Source organism: Hemibagrus wyckioides, linkage group LG14 (assembly GCF_019097595.1).
Source record: "Hemibagrus wyckioides isolate EC202008001 linkage group LG14, SWU_Hwy_1.0, whole genome shotgun sequence".
NCBI lineage: Eukaryota > Metazoa > Chordata > Actinopteri > Siluriformes > Bagridae > Hemibagrus > Hemibagrus wyckioides.
In genome coordinates, this window is record NC_080723.1 from 21530011 (window position 1) to 21550763 (window position 20753).

Below are 20753 nucleotides of genomic sequence, written 5' to 3' on the forward strand. Positions count from 1 at the left end.
CAGGGGGAGGTGGGACTCAAACCCCCAACCCTGGAGGTCAGTGTGGTAACTACTAAGCTTAATTTACTCCTAAACATACTTATTTACTAGACCAGACACTGTTTGCCCCCAACAGTTACATTTGGACCTGGGGTGTGGTCTACACCATGTATGAACGTGATCCACTTCTGGCCCTGAGGCTCAGTGACAAATAATGTCATTTGTACAACAAGGAACACTACTTCCTGTTTCAGGTTTCATAAGCTTCATCTTACCTGTCTGTGCTAACTGATGTGCATGTTCCCATGTTCTCACCGTTATGTCTCCTGTGTATCCTGTGTATCCTGATATGACTAATGCTATGAAAACCAGTTTAGGATTGGGTGAGGCTGCAGCAATGACATCACCCTTGTGAATACCTGACAACAGACACGTCTCATGACATACTGCATGGATAAAAAAGCTTCTGAAGAAATCTACAGGTGTTCATGACTGTTTGAAAGTTCATAACAATACCAAAGGGACGCAATTGAACTCTTCTGAAAATAAAGAGTGAATCTAGAACCGAAAACAGTTCATGTGGTTGTCCTTTTGCAAAGCAAAGAACCACTTATTATCTGAAGAACCCTTGAGAAATCCTTTTTCCAAGGATGTATTGTCATCTAGTCAAAAAAAAAAAAAAAAAAAAAAACTTGACACATGACAACAATTGATTCATGGTTTGGAAACAATTTGTCTTTGTAAAAACAAACCTCTGATGATCCTCTGATGGTGGTGTTGGTGCCTTACAATAAACAAGCCCAAAACTGGGGACTCAGGATCTCAGAAAGCGTTCTTTGTCTTGTCTTAATACAAAAAACCCACAAGATTCTGAATAATGCTGCAGGATTTTACTTTAGTTAAGAGTTCAAAAGTCACAACAATGTTTACAAAGGGAAAGTTCTCGGTATTCGGATTCGGGTTACGTCAGCTCAGAAGGTGATTTTCTGTACACAACATTAAGATAATTAAAAATAGCTGCTGTAGTTCATGCTGCTGAGGTTGCCAGATGTTTCTCAGTAGAGGGGTGAGATCAAGTTTTACAGTAGGGTCTAGAAAACCTCCTTTCATCACATTTAACCTCAAGAACTTTGAAGAATGAAGAAATACATCGAATCTGTAACATAAACTCAAGAGATTTATTAGTACTTATAAAATATCACTTGACCCAGCATAACCTACTATTTTGTGACAAAAAGTGTGTAATTGTGTACACATCTTAAATTTATACTTAAATATCAATCTTTGACTTAAATACTGCTCGTCGCTCAAGCCAGTATCTTCCTAAAGGCTCCTTTTCAACTGAGACATGCCTCCATTTTAGACAAATTCTGTTCCTAAGTATTAACTCCTACATGCACATGACTCAACTCTGAATACAGTGCTAAGATTAAACGGAATAGGTATTCGGGTGAGACAATAAACTAAGGGCGTTTTCAGACCTTTAGATCTGTGCTTTGTACCATAACAGGGAACATACAGTATCGCAATGATGTATTTTGGCCTGGTTTGCTTTCACACAAAATGTGTTTATGCAAGTCACATATGCAAGAATAAGCCACCGAATTCTTCAAAGAAGACACTTTAACCCATCATCCATGATTCATGCCATTAGCTAACCAACCTATGCTACATAACACATTGCTATACAGGTTGGTTTGTTGGTCTGTTTGGTAGCTGCTTTCTCACCACTAGCGAACTGCTTAAGTTGTTTTTCTTCCATGATTTAATTTGTTTGGACATACATGATCACAACAATTATGCTCGGATCCTCCCCAAAACAATCAGGCCGAGACCACATGAATTATACAGTCTTGGCCTGATTGTTTCCTGCAGAGCCGAACAAAGTTTCTGTCTAAATATATGTCAAACCATGGGAGAAAATGCACCAGGTTCTGAAACAAATGCTTCAAATGAGCTAAGCCTGAAAACACCCTAAAAGTGCTTTAGGAGAAATACCTGCCTTTGAGAACCACTATAGCAAGTGTAGCCTTAACCATAAGAAACAATAAGGCAACCAAGGTTTACAGATGCTCATTGTGGCCTGTAAAAAATAATTGACGGACTATTTCTGCTTTGCTTCCCAAAACCTTGCTATTTTCAGGCAGACTTTCAAGCTTTTGTCTCACTACCCTGGTGAAGAAGGCACACAATATATCCAGTTGTTTTCTCATTAAGCAACACAAATGTTTGCAGTCAGGACTCGATGTGAATCGCAGGTAGCTGTGCAACCAGACAATTAAGGTTTGGCAGGCTTTTTAATCAAGTCTGGGCAGCTTGAGGAGGCTCAAACAGAGGAAGTGTCTGTGCTTAGGGGTACGCTGTGATGTATGGAGCCCCCTGGAAGCAAACCATCGCTGGAAACTCAACCCATATGGCTCCCGCTGCTTTGATCAGGCTCTGGTGGAATGAAAAAAGCCTATTCCGGACAGCCCTGCCAAGAAGCTTTGTTATGAAGCAAAGGTAAATTGGGATAAGTGCTGGGGCATTTAGAGGAGTCAAGTGAAACATTTGCAATGCACATGTACTATGGATCCAGCTGAATATTTACTGAATACTTCCATTCAGCGAGCTATCAAGCGGTAGGAATTAAACTCTCCTGAGCTCATCGTGTCCTGAGAACGGCAATAAATCAGGCTTTTTCCTGGACACATTGTACATTCAGAGGCCTTGGCAGAGCCTATCTGCCTCATGCAGTGAGTAGGAGAGGAGAGAGAGTGTAACATACTGGTGTTTCTGTGGGACCCTGCTGCTCAGTTGCTTTCCACAGTGTCATTTCCTTCTGAGCTCTAAATTAATCACGTCGTTTCCTATCACTCAGCCAACTGCCAGCCCTATTCTTCCTGGCCTTCGGCATTTATTGTGCTGTGTTGCACTGTAAATGGGACCCAGTGGAGATAATGTGTACACCCCTCTGCTTTTACTAGTGAAGAAACAACTCAGGGAATGAGGTTTTAGGGTGCAACCCGTCAGATCTAATACCACCTGAAGTCAAGTGCTGGGATGCCACAGTAACGATGATATCATCTTCAGCGGATACTGCTGCGTCTCTCATTCCCCTGTAATTAACATAGCTCTCTGAGAGCTCAGGCTCATAAACCACTTGTGTTTGTCCCTGGGCTTGCTGGCATCTAGTCTGTAATCTGTGTTAGTCTGTGTTTTATACCCTGATTTATTTAAAATGGGGGAATTAAAAAGAAGGCTTAGGGGATGTGATTCTGTGCACCTGTAGCCATGAATTACTTTCAAGACAGAAAGTAAGGCTGAACCACACAGGTTTGAATATGACATATGAAGAGAGCTGAGGGTGACATGTTAAAAATGTATTACAATGATAAAAAAAGCAGTTCAAAGACCATAGATATTAGCAGGAGTGTCATCAACATAGCAAATGTTAACAAGCTTTCTTACTTCTGCTGGGAAGACAGGTACATCTCAGCCGAGCACTGTGGAGTGAAAGTTGGCCTGTGGAAAAATAAAGTTTTCCATTCGACCATGAGGGACTCGGGAAGGGTAATAGGGGTTACTGTAATGAGATTCAGCTGTGCTTATAATCAAAGGAAGATGGGGGGAAATGCAATAAGAGTGGAGCAAGAATACTGGAATCTGATGCCACTTGGGACTTACCTTCTTTGGTAAGAATTTTGTAACGGCGTGTCCATACACAACAGACATGGACTTTGTGGTATAAATTTCATTGTTTGGGGCATGGAACAGCAGGTGTACATTTTGATCTAGTGTTGTTTCTTGGCAGTGCTTCCCTTGTCTTTGCCACCATGCCAAACAAGGATAGGGATTTTGTAAAAATGCAATGGACTATCTATCTATCTATCTATCTATCTATCTATCTATCTATCTATCTATCTATCTATCTATCTATCTATCTATCTATCTATCTATCTATCTATCTATCTATCTATCTATCTATCTATCTACATGTATTAGACAAATCCAAGGAGAAAAAGGAATATACAGGGATACACCTGGATAAAAACAGCACCACTGCACCCTTCAGGGAAAAGAGCACCTTTTCTGTAAGACATTTCAGTGTCATTTTAAACTGACCAGTTACAAATACTCTGAGCCTTGCTCCATTAGGTACCTGGATTGAACACACAAAAAAAATGAAGCCTTTCTAACTGGCCAGATTCAAATACTCTGAGCATTGCTCCATAAGGTTCAAACCTAGATTGAACACCTGCTCTGTTAGATCCATTCCTTCTTAATGGCTCCAACATACATTGCTTCCTAAAGGACATTGGCCTTTGGACTAACATTTCCGCCATTTATTCATCATCCTCTAATACAGGAAATCATAAATTTCCTTTCAGCATGAATTGTATGTATTTTCAATGAAGTGCGCTTTATATGTGTACTTATAGTCATCATACTATACAGTTAAACCCTGTGTCTGTGTGGGTTTTCTCCAGGTTCTCCAGGTTCCTCATACTTCTCACAAACATACCAGTCATGGATTGGCTATGCAAATTTGCCCCTAGATGTCTTGAGATGGACTGGTGTACCATCCACGGTGTATTCTCAACTTCTTCAAGTGTTCCCTTGATAGACTTTAGCAATGTCTGAGACACATGAACCTCTATCTGGTATTTTATTCAATAAAGCCAACACTTTGTGAAAGCAAGTGGTTGCCATTACTGTCACATTTGGTACACATACCAATGCAAATTACAATTCCAAAAATTCCCAGACACACAGTCAACTACAACCCCAATCACATGACCCGTCACAAGTTCCCCAGACCTTTAATCATCACCACCTTTTTCCCAAATCAGCACACTATCCATAATCAGCCTGGACTTTCCTTGGATCTTTGCGAAGTCTTTCTTTTAACATACCACTACTGAAGCTTCTGAGCCCTTTCTTTGTGTATTGACCCTGTCTGTTTTGTTTATTGAGTACCGTCTGATACGTTCGCCTGGTGCTGCCTGATACTTTAGCTGTCATTTTCAATTTGTGTGCTCCTTCAAGTACCCTACAGTTGCATCCAAAACCCTGTCTGTGCCTGACAATCACATTAAGCATTTTTATAGCATGAAGACAAATTTATGGAAACATGCTGCCGGCAGTAAAATTCACATTTTTTAAAAATGCATGTTCAGTTTATTGCTTGTATATGGCACACAAATTTGGACCCTAAACAAGAAGGATTTCTGAATGTTCTATGTCTGGGAAATAATTTGTTTGCTTTGGGAATGCTTCAATAAGTGATACTCCTCCTGTGTACAGTAACTAGAGCTAGAATGTACTCTAAACAGTTCCTCAGATCTTGATATAAGGCAAAGAGAGATACAGTGGAACCTTGGCACATGAATGCCCTCCCTTATGAATTGTCATCTTAAGAATTCAAATTTTGCAAAAAAATTGAAGCATTTGAAGCATTTTCAGTATACAAATGAACCAAAACTAACTGAACGCCGGCTAAGTTGCGCGTATGTCCAGGAGGCGTTCAAAACTTGTTTGTGTCAGTGGAAAGCCAACTGAAGCGAGTTTTACAATTTGAATGAATTTTACAATTTTTTTTCAGTCAGCAAGAGCTGTTTCAAAAGAGTCAACCCACGATACCAACGTTAACCAATGTTACCAAAGCTAGGTGATTTTTTGGGTGTTTTTTTTTGTTGACAGATTGGTGGTGTGGGCGGTCTGTTTTATTTTTAGCCCAAGCTTGGTGGCATGACTTCCTGTGAGGAGCCTTGACATGGAATGCTTGACTTGGGTTCTTTTTAAGCAGCCATACAGTTTCGTATTGTTCTTATTGTTCATTAGTGCTTGTGGGTATTTTTGCATTTAGCACCATGGCTTCCAAGCAAGTTAGCAAGAATGGTAGCAAGAAGAAAATGGAGCCACTTTAGCAAATCATCACTAAAAAGTGAGGTTTAATGTCAATTTATTTCATATTTTACTTTTTTTACATTTTCTAGATATTTTGATTGTGTTATATTCAACAATATGAATATAGTGTTGGAAATTCGGAATATTGGTCGTATTTTTGGGTGGCTGGAACGGATTAGCAGCATTTACATTATTTCTTATAGGAAAATTCGTATCGCAATACAAATTTTCACCTTAAAAACTTGCCTCCAGAACGAATTGAAAGCAGTTCCACTGTATTAGGATGATGTAAAGGTTTCTTTTAAAAATGTATTCTCAGTTGGATTTCATGTTTTGAAATGTCCAAGACACAAATGAGTTACAAATGTTTTTCTGTTTTTCAAGTTAATGTGACTTGTTACTAAGCAAGTCTCTATCCTAAAGACATGAAAATTACAGCAGTTCATGTCTGATACCCAGCGCGGACACTAGAGACTCCTTCCATATGGAAGGAGTCTAGTGACAGTGACACTGACACTAGAGACGTCTTCCATAAATGTTAAATACACTGATATCAGTTTATGTGGATCATCTGTTAAGCAAGTAGGAACATTGAGCACTTGGACTCTGCTTCCATAATCTGTTTTATTTTATTTTTTTTTCCTTTTGTTTTTGGAAGACACTTCTACTCTAAGAGTGTTAGGGAGTTGGAACAGACTGCTTTCTCAGGTCACTTGTTGACATTTCGAAGATTTCACCCCAGACCAGCTTTGGGTTTGCTTTGTGAATGTTTTGTCTTGACTGCCGTGGCTCTGATATTTACCTAGTACGAAAATAGTGTTATGACCTTATAAGGTCATTGTTGATTGAAACTTTCCACGTTTCCGCTCCTCCATCTAGCTGTACTGTTTGTTTTGGCCACAAACCAAATCCCTGCTGAATAGAACACGGCATCTTTTCAGAGATTTCACACATCAACTTTCTCCAAGAATGATCTGTTTACGAAAACAGGTTGAGCAACAGGGCGGATGTTACAAAACTCAGTAACAAAAAGTGGTGTTGTCATTAAACATAGCACTATATTCTTTATCTCACAATATCACATAACTATTCTAGCAAACGTGGGCCATATTTTGACACGCTCAGAAATTGCATATACAATTACAATAATTCATTTCATAAATATTTAGTTTAACTTTGACAGAAATTGCACATTTTTTCCTAAAGCATGCCGCAGTAACTGGAGCCAGAGCTACAGGGAAATCAATCAAGGGGAGCTAAAATACTTTTGTATATTTTCTCCAAGTCCAGGTGGCGCCACGGGTAGCGCTGCCACCTCACAGCATCTGGTTCCTGGTTTAATCCTGAGGTTTTATTCATGTTACTGTTTGACTGGAGTTTTGCCAGTTCTCCCAGTGTCTGCATGGCTTTCCTCAGGGTTCTCCGGTTTCCTCCCACCACCGAATAAATATGTCAGTATATGAACTGGCTATTGTAAAGTGTGAAAATGTGTTGCCCCCAGAATTCCATTCAAGGAAAATTTTTGTTTTGTGCCCAATGATTTCCGAGATCCGGCACAACCACCATGAAGGATCATTAATGACTATTAACCTTTTTAATATTTGAACATCTGTATTCTTAGCTCATCAGAAATACAAGGGAACCTCAGCATACGAATTTAATTCAATCTGGAGGCAAGTTCTAAAGGTGAAAATTTGTATTGCGAAATGAATATTCCCATTAGAAATAATGTAAATGCAGATAATCCGTTCCAGCCACCCAAAAATATGACCAATGTGACCAATACAAAGCGTATGTAAACTGTATGGCTGCTTACAAAGAACTGACCCAAGCCAAGCATTCCATGTTAAGACTCCTCACAGGAAGTCGTGCCACCAAGCTTGGACAGAACAGACCACCCACACCACCAATCTGTCAACAAAAAAACACCCCAAACACCCCTAGCTGTTGAACGCATGCTGAAGGCAACATTGGTATCGTGGTTTGACTCTTTCCAAACAGCTTTCACTGACTGAAAAAAATTCGTAAAATTCGTAAACTCTTGGCTTTGGCTTTGCTTCGCTCTCCATTGATGCAAACAAGTTTTGAACGGCTCCCGAACGTACATGTAATTTTGCCGTCGTTCAGTTCAGTTCATTTGTTCGTATGCTGAAAATGCTTCCTATTCCGATGCAAATTTCTTGCAAAATTTCAATTCCTAAGGGGAAAATTCGTAAGTGAGGGCATTCATATGCCGAGGTTTCACTGTACATGTTTTAAAAATATATAAAGATGTATTTCCAGATAATACTGTATGTATTTCCACTTGATCCATAATGGAGCTTGGGTATATAAAATATACAGACAATTAAAAGAAGTTTTAATTGAATTAAAAGAGGTTTCAAAGATGCAAATTGCACACACAAAGCATGCCTATTACGTCTATTGCTATATGTCAATAGCAAAAAAATGCAGGATAGCAAAAACCATATTCAAGAACCACAAAAAAGGCAAAGGTTAGAAACAGAAAAAGCACAGTATTAACAGAAACAAGAAGCCAGAAAACTAGCAGAAATCATGAGAAATTATACAAGTACAGCTTAGATTTTCAATTAGGACTAGACATAAAGTTAGATATGGACCAAATATGGAAAATGAGAAAGAATGTAACAAATGAGAACAGGACGCTATGACAGGGTTGTAATAAGGGATGTGATTAGCCGTGAATGGGTTTATTTGAGACAGAATTTGATGGTACATGAATACTGTTTTAGTTACTTTTTACTAGCATGTGATCAAGCCTAGCATGTACTGTATTATTGCACCATTTTCTTAAAAATGCTGCTATATAAGAACATATGCTTTTAAGTAACTACACCTAGCAGTGATGACGTTGTTATAACTCGTGACTATCGAAGCTAACGTTATTAGGACACATCTGTATTCTGGCAAACATCTTTTCTTAGTTGTGTTGTTTACAATGTATGTTTTTAATATATTTTGGTCAGCAAAAATATATTTTTTTTGCCATGTGGAGACCTATTAAATCTTTATTTCATTCTTGCAAAATTTATTGCCTTGTGAGCAGCTTTACATGCAGAGATTAAGTCGAGTCTTTTGCTCCATATGCATGATATTTAATCCCAGTCCAATAGACCATTATTCACACACACACACAAAAGTAATCAAAAGAATAGGTTTCATTTGTGTCCAATAAACAAGTCCATTAATACCGAATGACTGGAACAACATAAAAGCCCTATTTATAAGACATTATATTATATGGACTCTTAGTTAATAGAAAATTACGGTATAGATTTTTATTCTGGAGATTTACTGCCATGCAGGGATTGTTGAAGTGATTATTCCAGTGCTGGGGTTTTTTGTCTTGTGAGAGAAACACCAGAGGCAGAGCTTGATTGGAAGAAAGTGATAGTGTAAGCAGAAGCAAGTCTGGTCCAGACATACAGGGTGAGGACATGTCTGTGGTCGAGCATAACATTCTCACACACACACACACACACACCTGAATCATGTTGTGTCTCAGAGAGAGGCAGAGTGTGAGCAGGGCAGCTACGGGACACTCCCCCCCCCCCCTTCACATAGAGCTGGAATTTAATGAGACGTCGAGTTGTCTTTCCAAAAAGACATCATGCTTGAATACTTGTTAGGATTCAGCACGGTGTATTACTTTATCCTAACAGCATATGAGTTCTCTTTTTTTGCTGAGGTTTGGCCTTGATGTACTGTAGGATTGTTTCAAAAGTTGGAGGTCAGAAATAATTCCATCCTAATTAGAATAAACTGCATTACCATGGCCAAGCTGCAGCTCGGGCTCAATGTGTTTTGCATCAGATTTACATCAAATGTAACATTTCTACTGTGGAATATTATTTTGCAGTTCTCCGACTCGGCGTCTGGCCTCTTTTTTTTGGGATAAATGCTAAAAAAAAAGCTTTATAACTCTTTTTATTTCCTGGCACCGAAACCATCACACACATTTCGCAGGACCACATTCGAATATGAAGGAATGTTTTTTTCCTCCACAGAGATTGACTGGTTTATGGGAGCAGGCATCATAAAATACGATGAACAATCCAGCTTTAAAATCATCATTTGCCTTTTTACAGGCTTGCGAGAATAAAATAAATAGAGCTCAAACTCAAAAACTGTTTTGGTACAACAACAGAGTGATACCCTTGGTTTCTTTTCCCTGGTGTTAATTAATCATGTGATTTAGCGGAAGTGGAAAAAAATCTGTCTTAACATAACGCTAATGTTAAAATATCCTGACATCCACAGTTCACACCCACCTCTCTTTTCCCTACGAAACAAAGGAAATTCTTTCCCCAGGCAAAGCCGGTACGCTTTCCAAACCAAACGGTAAAACTGCATACTCTCGCAGGAGTCTTGTCCGGTGGCACCCACTGCTTCCTTCCATTAAAACGGCTGGATTCCTGCACCTCAAACCGTTAACACTGCTAAGGAGACTCAACCCTGCACACTAAAGGCATATCTCAGACAGTTAATGTAGCTAACATTGAAAACAAGGCACGGTCCAATGATTACCTAAACCACATTAGGACCACATTAGGATTTTGGCTCAATCAGTTTGCAATTGCTGAATTAAAAGTTTTCTCTCTGAGCCAAAACCAAATCACTGACCTTTCGTTTTCCTTTTTTTGCATTCTGGCACTGACCACTGAAAACCATGTGCAAGAACACTGATACACAGATTAGTGTAACATGAACAGAAAAGGGCTGAAACAACTTTAACAACCCTCCATGCTGAAGGTTAGTCTGCTTCCACTTAGCTCTGTTTGGACCACTCTTTACTAGGTTTTAAGCTATGAACAATCCAGTGACATGTGCGGCTGGATAGCCCCAGTGATCCATCAGAAATATTGAGTGCTTCTCTAGGTATAATGGTGTGAAAGAATTGTTGCTGAGGTGAAAGCAAACACAGCAAGAATGACCCCAAATCCTATTAGTGGTGTGGTTCTTGTAACTCATATTTTATTGTGTTATACTAGAGATTTTTAGGATGAGGCCAAGATTTCTCGAGTACATTTAGCTGAAGTTTTTATATATATTAAAAAAAAACTGACAAATGGTACAAGTATGTAGTTTAGGGGCTAAAAACCTTGCTGCCAGTTTTAGGGTTCTTGGCAATGCTAGATCATGGACTTTGCTTGTGCTGGAGTCCATGACTTGTGCTTATGCAGCTAAGTACCCATGAGTTGCTGTTTATTTTTCTGCTCATATCCGTGCTTGAGCCTATTGGCAGTGGTAGCTCAAGTGGTTAAGGCTTTGGCTTGTTGATCGGAAGATTGGGGCTTAAGCCCCAGAACTGCCAAGCTGCCACTGTTGGGCCCTTGAGCAAGGCCCCCAACCATCTCTAGTCCAGGAGCACTGCATCGTGGCTGACCTTGTGCTCTGACCCCGATCCTCCAAGGATGGGATATGCGAAGAAAGAATTTCACTGTGCAGTAATGTATATGTGACAAATAAAGGCTACTTAACTTAACTTGTTCTATAGTCTTTACACATGCAAGTATCCCTGTCCCGTTAGAGTCATGCCCATGGTTCTGCTAGTGCTTGTGTTTGTTTGCTCTCATGCTCCTGCTCGTGACATGGCACTCTCGAGCCCTGCCATGAGGTCAGTGAACAGGAAAAAGCGCCTGCAGCCTACTGACAGACCTGTCATTGTGTTCATAGGCCTCTGCTAACAATATTTGCACTGATAAATTGTGGCACATTTTCCACCATTGGGTCTAGTGGCTGCAAGGACAGTCCTCTAAATCACCAGCAAGTACTGTAAGTGTTGCAGCAATGAGGCAACTGCCTACTAAACTAAACATATGGCATTCTGACGTGGCCATACATAAATCTTACCAGAAGGCTGGTCTCAGGTTAGTAGCAAGAATTGATTTTGAGTTACAGCACAGAGTATTGGGCAATTAACTGCATAAATGTCCTTACTACATAAACAAAGAATGTCTGGGTAGGAGTCACTAAATTTTTTTGTCTAGATTTACTCCTGCCATTAAACTTATACATTTATGTCACACGCCTGCAATTCACTTTAATGAAAACATAAATAAACCTGAACAGATTTTTAAAAAATCAGCAAATGGAAAAGATATGAGTGTTTTTTTTTTAAATCAGGAAGTAAAAAATCTTAGAAGCTTGGGCCCATATGGCAGAAGTCATGGGCTGTAATTGCTCCCAGACCTGGCGGAGAGCAAGGAGGGAGAAAAAGAGTGGGAGAATAGGTAGCTATATAAACACAGCCATGACTCATGGGGCAGCACTCTTTTCCTGTTAGATCGGACAACTGCAATGCTGTATTTGCACTGTCTGCTCGCAAATCTGCTACAAGTTTAAAAGCGAGCCAAACAACCTGTGCCTAAGTTGACCTGTTCACCCACCAGTCAAGAAGAACTGATTAAAGAGTTAGAAGAGGGGCAGTGCATAACCAGGTAATGTTGTCATTGCCATAAATTTCTGTCTCAGGCTCTAATTGCTAGCCAGCTCCACTGACCCGTGTGAGAGGAAAGTGAGGTCTTTACACAAAAGCGTGGGTTCTCCTCACAGCCGCACAGGCATGCTTACTGAAACTCGTAGAACTCATGCACAGTCACATCAGGGAGTTTAAGGGAAGAATGCTCTGATACTCAATGCTGACATTTCAATTCACATTTATTGGCCTAATGTTCATGTTCAGCATGAAAACAATTGAATACGTTTCCATTTTTATAACACGTTTAACAATAGACAGATGCACGTAATTCCAGATCCCTAATGAGTAAGAGAGAGACAAAAGTGATGAGGGAAAAACTCCCTGAATTGCCATGAGAAAGAAATCTCGACAGGAACCAGACTAAAGGGAATGTAGAGCAAATATAAACCATTATTCTTCTACAACTGTATACTATAACGTCTGACAGTACTAATTGTGTTGAAAGGTTGTTTGATGATCAAATTGGGAATACGTTCTGGACTAAGCATGAGACAGTGTTCGCTCAATGGCTCTGGGTTACTGCTTAAGGGTTCAAGCCCCAGCACCACCAAGCTGCCACTGTTGGGACCTTGATCAAGGCACTTAACAGTCTTTGCTCTGGGGTGCTGACCCTGCGCTGTGAACCCCACCTTCCTAACCAGCTGGGATATGCAAAGAAAAGTCTTTTGACAAATAAATGATTCTTTAAAGACAGTTATTATGATTGCAGTAGCATTTCTTAGTACATAGAAATCGCATAGTATCCAGGTGAGATTATGTACTTAAGGGTTTAACTTGGGGATACGCTGCTTTTTGGGAAGTGCAATAAAAAAAGGGAATAAAGATCTAAGCTGTAACATCTGGACATCTGTGGAGGCAATCCAGTTTCTTTCACAACTACTTTTGTTAACTTGGATGTTGGAATGATTTAAGGAAGGACAGATCATGTCTCTCTTGCAAGAGAGCATCTGTAAGAGACCTCACTCTGTGTGTTCATTCTCACGACATGATTCAGAAAATCTGGAATAATGGTCTAGATTCGACATGTGCTGAATCCTTAGTGCTGTGCCCATCAGCTCTGCAGGTGAGGACCAAGACATAATGAATGCTATTGTCTCCATGTTGGTCCATGGCCAATGCATGTGGAGTAATTGAATTTAGGATTTTCTCACAGGAGGCAACAATTATTCATTTTAACAGAGAAGCTGTAAGGAGGGACTTTGGTGAACAGGAAGGTTTTCATTTGAAGACAGCAAATTCCTCAGGTGTTTAGACAACCAGGGGAAGTTCATGCTAACACCTGGGTGTCTACAGAAAAGGGCCTTGGTGTATGTCTTCATTGTGCGTTGAGGGATTCTTGGGCAAATAAACCCATGCTAGAGACATGCTGATCAGGGTTGGGTTGTGTCTTCAGATAGACAATGGTCTGCATTTGGCTTTTTAGGTAAGTGTTTTAACTGATGTGGAGGAGCTTACAGAGGTCAGATGGCACAAAAGGAATTCTGATAACTTCATACCTACTATTCAGTTAACTGGTGTTTAATCTGTTTGTATGATACAGCCCAGTGCCAAACGGTGTCACTGTTACCAACCAGACGTTGATTATTTTTCTATAAGCAGGATTCAGGGTTTTCTCTGGGTACTGCAGTTTCCTTTCCCCGTCCAAATACAAATAGGCTTAGTGGCATCTCTAGATGGTCTGTAGTATATGAATTTGTGTGATTGTGCCATGTGATGTGTTGGTGCCCTGACCAGGGTATCCTCCACCCTGTGCCACTAGGATAGGCTCCAGGTTCCATGTGACCCTGTGCAGGATAATCAGTACAATGGATGGATGGTTGGATGTATGATATGTTTCTCTTATCACAAAAAAACCCCCAAACATTTAAATGAACCCAGAGTCATACCCTGATCTGGAGGCCAATGCTGGGTTTTCCATAAAGATTCAAAGATCCCAATGATGTATTAGGCTTAACCTTTTTAAGGGATTAAGTTTCAAAGATGTTCACCTCATCTCGAAGGTATTTCTCGGTGGGTAAGCAAAGAAGTCGACAGTTGGAACATCTACAAAGATAGATACGAGGTGGGAGATTTATTGATCAGTGGGGGTGAGGAGGACGATGTAGGACGGGTCAGAGTTTCCAGCAGCTGCCTCCATGCTACTCGCCCAGAATCTTTCAAAGGAGAGGGGGAAAAAAATTCCCTTGTCTGAATCATTCACCATGCCTCCTCCAATTACTTATTATCAAAGTATGCATGGTGAAATCAAATACCCTTCCCAATCCAAAGTGCTATTGTAAAAGAAGAATCTTGCTTTGTTTTTCAGCTATTTTAAAAGTGTAATAACAGTGTTTATTTTTCTCACACTGTTACCATGATATCTCTGATTTGTTTGCTTTGGCAATGCTGCATGCCATGCCTTTTGTACAGAGATGAGTTATGCACCGAAGCCCTTATCAAAACAGGAGTGGACCAGAAAGCTGAGTGCATTGATTGTGCTCGTAATCTGAACTCGTAATCCTGATTCATATCTGTAAAGTCCGACTCGTTCAAAAGGAAAAAGCAAGGACTTGCTCGATTTACCTTTGGGCCTGTTTGTGGTTTGGGCGGCTTCTCATCAACATGAGAGGACTGGAAAGGCAAAAGGATTTGATTTGTACCTCCCTTTTGAAAAATGAGTCATAAATATATATTAAGCGTTAAAAAGCTTCCAGAGCAACCCTAGAAGTTAAGAAAAGCTTATTAAAATGAAGAAGCAAAGGCTCAGAGGTGGTTGAGGTCTGGAGAAAAGTACCAAGCTCCCACCACAAGCTCACACCCTGCTGCTTTCTGCCAAAAAGCCCAGAACTTCATGACCAACTCAGATGGCCCCTAAGATGATCACGTCATTGAGCACACAATCACACTTACTCACTCTCTACCACGTCTGGGCATGCTGAACGCTCCAAGCTTGGATCCAGACCACAGACATCCATGCTGCAGCTGGAGCTTTGAACAAAGTCTGTGAAATTTCCCGCTAAATCATCCTGATGGAGACGTGTTGGAAATCATGTCTGAGAAACCGATTATCTGCTTAAAACAGGCTCTGAGACGGAAACGAAGACGGAAACGAAGACGGATCAGGATGCAAGCGATACAAACAAACAAATTGGAAATAAATCAGGCTAAAAAATGAAAAAAGGAAACGTGAACAAAAAACATGCATATACGTGAGCACAAAAGTAATGATGTGCAACTGGATGCTTCATATATTTCAAACCGTACCTGATGAAGTGAAATCGGCCGAGTGGAAAAACTGCTTCTTGTTCAAAGGCTTCCACAATATTCAGAGTGTGTTTGCAATCCTAGTAATTATACAGACATGCTGGGAAGTGTTAGAAATCTGGCTGAGATGAGTCAGGAGACAGGAGACTCGAGTTTAATCTCCAGACTCTGGATGTTTATTTGTGCTCGCAGTATCTCCAGATCTGCTATTTTCACCAGCAGATGTTTTACAGAAAGTCTACACCAGCTCTTTATGATAAGATCCAGCGAGGCCTGAGTGTATTACATTCTCTCTTTTTCTTTAAATATCCCATGGGGGTACCATGGTGGTTAGGATTGAGGTGACTATTAACTAGCTTTAAGGGTGTTATGTTTATTATACACTTAGATTATGGTAATATTATATGTAGAATATAGTAATCTAGATTATAGTAAGATTATATGTAGATTATAATAATCTAGATTACAGTAGATTATAGTAAGGTTTAAGTAATCTAGATTATAGTATATTATAGTAAGATTATAAGTATATTATAGTAATCTAGATTACAGTAGATTATAGTAATCTAGATTATAGTATATTATAGTAAGATTATATGTAAATTATAATAATCTAGATTATAGCGGATTATATTAAGATTATATTAAGATTATTGTAATCTAGATTACAGTATATTATAGTAGGATTATATGTAGATTATAGTGGATAATAGTAAGATTATATTTAGATTTTAGTAATCTAGATTATAGTAGATTATAGTAATCTAGATTCTAGTAGATTATATGTAGATTAGATTATAGTAACATTATGTGTAGATTCTAGTAATCTAGATTATATGTAGATTACAGAAATCTACATCTGATGAAGTGAAATGTTGAGAAATAAGAAGCTGTAATAGCTCGAATAAGTAAATAATGCTATGTCTTTGCCCTATTGTTTTTAACATGGCATTTGTGCTATGATTATAAGGAGGCCCTTTCAAATTCGTTTACTCTAGATGGGCTCTCTCAAATGCTGTATGTAAGTGCAACATGATACAGTCTGATGGTCCACTGACTCCAACAGTATCATATGTGGCGTATAGTATAAAAGAAACTCTTGAAAAACTTTGAACAAAAGTGATTCTCAACAAAAAGGTTTGATTTGTGCTTTTCTATTGTTTATTTTTGGCATGGAAAATAGTGTAGTCATAAATATCCTAAAGATTCTGCAGTTACTTAGCCTCAGACATCTTTAGATGTTAAATATTGTCATGAATATCCTAAAGGCTTTGCAGTATAATTGATCATTAGATACGTATTTCTAAATAGTTTTTGGACACATCAGCCATGAAGAAAAGGTTTTAGGCAGTTGATACATCCTTCATTTTTTTTTCTAGTTGCTTGGCCTTGAACAAGGAATGCCATTCTCCTACTCAGAGAATTCCAACTATTGAAGGGTGAGGCATCAGTGATATTTGACCTTGTGTTGTGCTTATGTTACGGCTACGACTCCTTTATGAACCACAACTCACACTGATTTGTAACCAGTTACAGCTAGGACTCCTTTATGAACCACAACTCACTCTGATTTGTAACCAGTTACAGCTAGGACTCCTTTATGAACCACAACTCACTCTGATTTGTAACCAGTTACAGCTAGGACTCCTTTATGAACCACAACTCACTCTGATTTGTAACCAGTTACAGCTAGGACTCCTTTATGAACCACAACTCACTCTGATTTGTAACCAGTTACAGCTATGATTCCTTCATGAGCCACAACTCACTCTTATTTACAATCAGTCACAGTTATGAGTTTTTCATGAACCATATTATAAACTAGTTAAGGCTAGGACTTTATGAACCACAACCTGCTCTGATTTGTAAGCAGTTACAGCTAGGACTCCTTTATGAACTACAACTTGCAATTATTATAACCAGTAACAGCTATGACTCCATTATGGACCACAACATACTCTAATTTGTAACCAGTTACAGCTATGACTCCTCTTATGAACTACAACTTGCTCTGATTTTAACTGGTTAAGGCTAGGACTCCTGTATAAGCCACACCTTGCAATGATTTATAACTAGTTACAGCTATGACTCCTCTATGAACCACAACTTATTTTTATTTTCAATCAGTTACAGCTATGACTCCATTATGAACCACATTATGAACTGATTCGTAACCAGTTACAGCTAGAACTCCTTTAAGACCCACAACCTGCTCTGATTTGTAACCAGTTACAGCTAGAACTCCTTTACATTACATTACATTACAAACTGATTTTTAACTAGTTAGGGCTAGGACTCCTTTATGGACTTCTATAAGCCAGAACATGCAATGATTTAAAACTACTTACAGCTATGACCACTTTATAAGCCACAACTTGCTCTGATTTGTAGCCAGTTACAGCTAGGACTCCTTTGTGAACCCCAACTTGCCGTGATTTTAACCAGTTACAGCTATGAATCCTTCATTAGCCAAACTTCCTTTTATTTACAATCAGTTACAGCCTTTGTCTTTTTTTATGACCCACATTATGAACTGATTAGTAACCAGTTACACCTATGACTCCTCTATGAACGACGACCTGCTCTGATTTGTAACCAGTTACAACTAGGACTCCTCTATGAACCCCAACTCACACCGATTTGTAACCAGTTTCCAATGTGACTTTTTAACAAACTTCAACTCATGCTAATTTACAACCACATACATTTATGATTCCTACATGCACCATAACTTGGACGATTTGTTACCAGTTACAGGTTTCTGAGTTCCACATATCCTCTTCATGTTTATGTGAATTTCTTCCAGATTCTCTGCGTTCTTCTTGTTTGGTTTATTTGCTGTGTTAATTGGCCCTGATGAAGGTGTGAATGAGGTGTGAATGGCTATGTGAAGACGTGTGAACACCATGTTCTGTGATGGACTAGAGTCTCATCACGATTGTTTTCCTGACTCCTGCCTCATGTTGTTCTGGATCCAGCTTGATCCTGACTGGGATTACTGAATGAATAAATGAGTGAATGAGCTCACGCTGTTTTGTAAATCATTAGTGATACAGTATAACTCATTTCTGAACCCCAAAATAAAAAGGTCATTTAGAACCACTAACCGATATAACTTCTTAATGAACCCCGTCTCATACTGATCTGTAACCAGTTACACATACGACTGTTTTATGAACCCAGTCTCAAACTGATTTGTAACCAGTAATTGATATGAGTCAGTAATGTACCCCGACTCACACTGAGTTCAGCCTCATGAATCTGCATGGGGTGGAGCAGAGGCTTAAAAGGTTGGTGGTCCGGCGAAAGGTTATAGAGTTTGTTCATAGTCTGTGAGCAGTTCTAATCAGCATCAGCACTCAGTCAGAGCCTTCTTTAATAAAAAACTGTGTAAAGGCATGGAGGGATAATGCAGACCAGAACGCTTAGGAAATTCCACCCTGCCAGAGAGAGGAAAAAACCCCAGGTTTGCCGGAATGTGTTTTAACATTTCCTTCGATTCCCCATCAACCCACACTGCACTATTGTCGTACCCTCCAACCACCACCACCACTACAGCTGCCCTTTCAAAAATCAGGCTAGCCAAGATGAAGGACAGAGAGCAGTAACCAGCTGCAGAAGAAATAAATAAATAAAATAAATAAATAAGAAAGCATGGAGGCGGCAGGAAAAAGAGACCGAGGTTGAAATAAATCACCGTCTCCCAGTGACCCGTCGGAAGGGCTGGGTAATAAGCACATTAATAATCATCTGGACATTTGCATTGTTGCCCGCTTCGACGGTCAAGCTGATTGTTGCGGTTCTGCAGCTCACATTGTGGACTAAAACGTACTTATTCTTGCTCGAGAGTAAGGTGCTGAAAATTTCAACTACTACATAGAAATAACTGAAGCACGGTTGCTACGGACGATCGTCTACACGTACGAAGCTGTAAAAGGTCTGTTGTAAGTCTAAGGATCCCCTAGACATATAATTTGGTCCAAGTCTAGGCTTAATCTGTGTCTGGAAAAGCAGCCTGGTAATTTATAGATGTCCGCCGATCTGCAATGTAAGTCTGTGGTTGGAGATCAAAGTTTGGACACACTCTTGCTCTAATCAAAGCCAGATGACTGTAAGACCAACGTGTGTGGAGGCCTTCAATATCAACCAGACATGAAATTTCAACCAGACACCAATTTCTGAAACGGAGGAGCGTAAATGCGTGCATGCATGCTGTGCTGAGCCAGAAGAAGCATGTTCAGACTGATTTATGGACCGGATGGACACCAGGGGGCTGATCCGTCTGAAATGTGAGTGGACATATCACTCTGATGAGGACGTTGTGTCTCAGGGGAAATCTGCATTAATCAGTAACAAAATATTTTCACCCTTCTGTTCTGTTCACTAGTTAGGAAAAGATGTCCCGTTAAAACCAAACCATCTTATTTTAGCATTTCAGTTCTGCTGGTGGAAATGGGCTTAAAGTTCCTGAATTAACCCTAGCCCTAAAATGTTTCTATTGTGTATCTACAGTTCATGAGTCCCTGGAAAAATGGCTAACCTGATTCCACGGTCATTACGTCACCGCACCGTTTCCTGATTACTAAAGCTTCATCATAGCAACGTAATTATTCAGAATAAAATTTAACTTGAACCTAAACACAGGGGTCTCTACTGTCTCTACTGTACATATATATATATATATATATATATATATACATGCTCCCAACTTTGTAGGAACAGTTTTGTAGGAACTTGACTGGTCACTGACACCTTTGGGATGAATTAGAACGGAGAATGAGAGCCAGACCTTCTCGTCCAATATCAATGCCTGACTTCACAAATGGAACGGTAAAAAATTCCCATAAACACACTCCTAAACCTTGTGCAAAGCCTTCCCAGAAGAGTGGAAGCTGTTATAGCTGTGCATGTAAAGGCAGACATCCCAAAACCTTTGGCAATATAGTGTATAGATACAGAACAAGAAAAATAGTTCCTGTGGTGGAAGTGTGACTAAAGTAAAGCTGCAAAGTTCATCAGTAAGTCATGTCCATCTTCATGGCCCTTTTGTGACTTTTGCCTTTATGCCTTCATTTTAAACTCACAGAGAGAGTGATTACAGAGTTCACCACTGACTTTCATAATTCATAACAATCAGCCA

The 20753-nt window shown here is 39.6% G+C and overlaps 1 long non-coding RNA gene across 1 annotated transcript in view; it reads right to left on the reverse strand.

The window, feature by feature from the left end:
* The window catches only part of LOC131364520 (uncharacterized), a 28863-nt gene extending 13193 nt beyond the window's left edge, over positions 1-15670 (reverse strand). The window contains exons 1-2 of the long non-coding RNA XR_009206493.1: positions 15614-15670; positions 15260-15434 (exon numbers count right to left, since the gene is read on the reverse strand). This is a non-coding gene — a long non-coding RNA (uncharacterized LOC131364520). The remainder of the gene's footprint in view (positions 1-15259; positions 15435-15613) is intronic.
* Between the last annotated feature and the right edge of the window lie 5083 nt (positions 15671-20753).